The sequence below is a fragment of the Brassica napus genome, chromosome C4 (genome assembly GCF_020379485.1).
Source record: "Brassica napus cultivar Da-Ae chromosome C4, Da-Ae, whole genome shotgun sequence".
NCBI lineage: Eukaryota > Viridiplantae > Streptophyta > Magnoliopsida > Brassicales > Brassicaceae > Brassica > Brassica napus.
The window spans coordinates 46,002,823-46,004,873 of NC_063447.1; the positions used below are offsets into that span (position 1 = coordinate 46,002,823).

At 40.9% G+C, this 2,051-nt stretch overlaps 1 non-coding gene across 1 annotated transcript; it reads left to right on the plus strand.

Moving 5' to 3' along the window:
• The first annotated feature begins 533 nt into the window (after positions 1–533).
• LOC125586520 lies at positions 534–640 on the plus strand. Its single transcript, XR_007323053.1, has one exon. It is a non-coding gene; the product is annotated as a small nucleolar RNA R71 (small nucleolar RNA).
• Positions 641–2,051: the final 1,411 nt, after the last annotated feature.

Genomic DNA, 2,051 nt, shown 5'->3' on the forward strand with positions numbered 1-2,051 from the left:
GACTGATTGCTGTGATTGTTGAAACCAGGAGGGATGTTTTACCTAGGCTGATAGCCCCTTGCTGAATGTTCTGCTTTGGCTGGTAGCCTCCTTGCTGGTTGTTGGAGTAAGACCTTTGCTGGTAGTTGTTGTACTGAAAGTTAGGTTTCTTCCTGTACCAAGTACCATTGTTGTTGATGAAGCATAGCTCTTCTTGGCCTTCAAAACCATCAACCTCATTGACCTTAGGAGGAACCTCTTGACTAGGACCACCCACAAAGTTCATCTGCTCCTGTTTAGCTTGGTTGGAAAGAAGCAAATCCATCTTCTCTTGCAAGGACTTGATCTCTTTCTTTGTCTGCTGATCATCACTTCTGTTGACCCTATCATGCTCCTCACTGTACACCGAGTCACTCTTGGCCATGTTCTCTACTAGTTCCTCTGCCTCTTCCTCAGTTCTTCCCAAGAAGAAACCATTGCTGGCAGTATCAAGCATGTTTCTGCACTGTGGTAGAGCTCCTCTATAGAAAATGCTAAGCAAACTCTCCTTGCTGAAACCATGATGAGGGCATTGAGAACATTAGCCCTTGAACCTCTCCCATGCTTCACTGAAGCTCTCTAGACCTTTCTGTTGAAACCCAGATATTTCATTCTTGATCTTAGTTGTTCTTGAAGTAGAGAAGAACTTGTCCAGGAAAGCTCTCTTACACTCTTCCCAAGTAGTGACAGTGTCACTTGGGAGAGTCTTCTCCCACTGGTGTGCCTTGTCTCCCAAAGAGAAAGGGAACAGCTTCAACTTGAAAGCATCTTCAGAAATACCATTAGTCTTGGACAAGCCACAATATTTATCAAACTTGTACAAGTGATCAAAAGGGTCTTCAGCAGCAAGACCATGATACTTGTTGTTCTCTATGGTGTTGAGCAGTCCTGACTTGATCTCAAAGTTGTTGTTCTCCACTGGTGGTGCTCTGATTCCCAACCTATGACCATTAATGTGAGGTGGATCATAGGCTTCAATGGCACGAGCTTGGCGCGGTGGATGTTGTGGCTGGCGCTGTGGTTGAAGGTGATCAGCTCTTGGATCAATGCCCCCTAGGGCATCACCATCTTGAGGCAGATTCTCCATATCAAATCCCAACCTTTGCAAGTGAGCCTGTTGCTCTACTTCTCTTCTCTGTCTTGCAATCTCCCTCTCAAGTGCTCTAATGTCTTCCACTCTTGGAACTAGGTTTGTTGCATCTCTGCTTCTTGTGATCATACACCTGAAATGCAAAGGGAGAAAAAGAAAGAGAAGCAATAACACAATTAAATAAAAATTGACTTAGTCTCAAGCAAGTGACTAAATCCCAATGTCACAATCAACTTAGAATTTGGCAACGGCGCCAATTTGATGTTAGGAGTTTTCAAGGCTCCTAATCAAATGCTATAGTATAAAGGATGTCTAACCATGTCTAAGTGATTCTAAAGCAAAGAGAATGAAAGACCATGCTTAATCTAAATGCTATCAATTGGCAAGATGATTTTGAACTAGAATACTACTAAAATGCAATAAAGAACAAAGCTTTTCTTTCTTATGAGATGGGAGAATTCATAGGCTAAGGAAATTGACCTTGGGTGATCAAGTTTCAATCTAAAGGTAGTATCTTTCAATCAATCTATCAACCTTAGACCTAGACACAATCCTAAACAAACTCTATCTCTAGATGAATGTTCATTCACTAAGATAACTCAAGCATCAAATTTCTTTGGTTGAATATTATCTAAGCAATCATTAATTTCAAGTCCATTTCTTTGGTTGAATATTATCTAAGCCATCTTAACATCTTTAACATCAAATCTCTTTGGTAAAGAATGTTAAAAGCTTAGTAGAGTTGGTTCATGCATTTCATCGAACACCTTTCGGGTATGAAATGCCTAAAGCTCAACTTTAGAGAGGCCAACTCTAAAACTGTATTAAAGCACTTTACTAGCAAGGAACAAGATGGATCTGTGCTACAACACCTTAGATCTAGCCTAATCACCCTTAGTCTTCCTAACCCATGAATCCAAATATGACTACTCACTAATCTTCA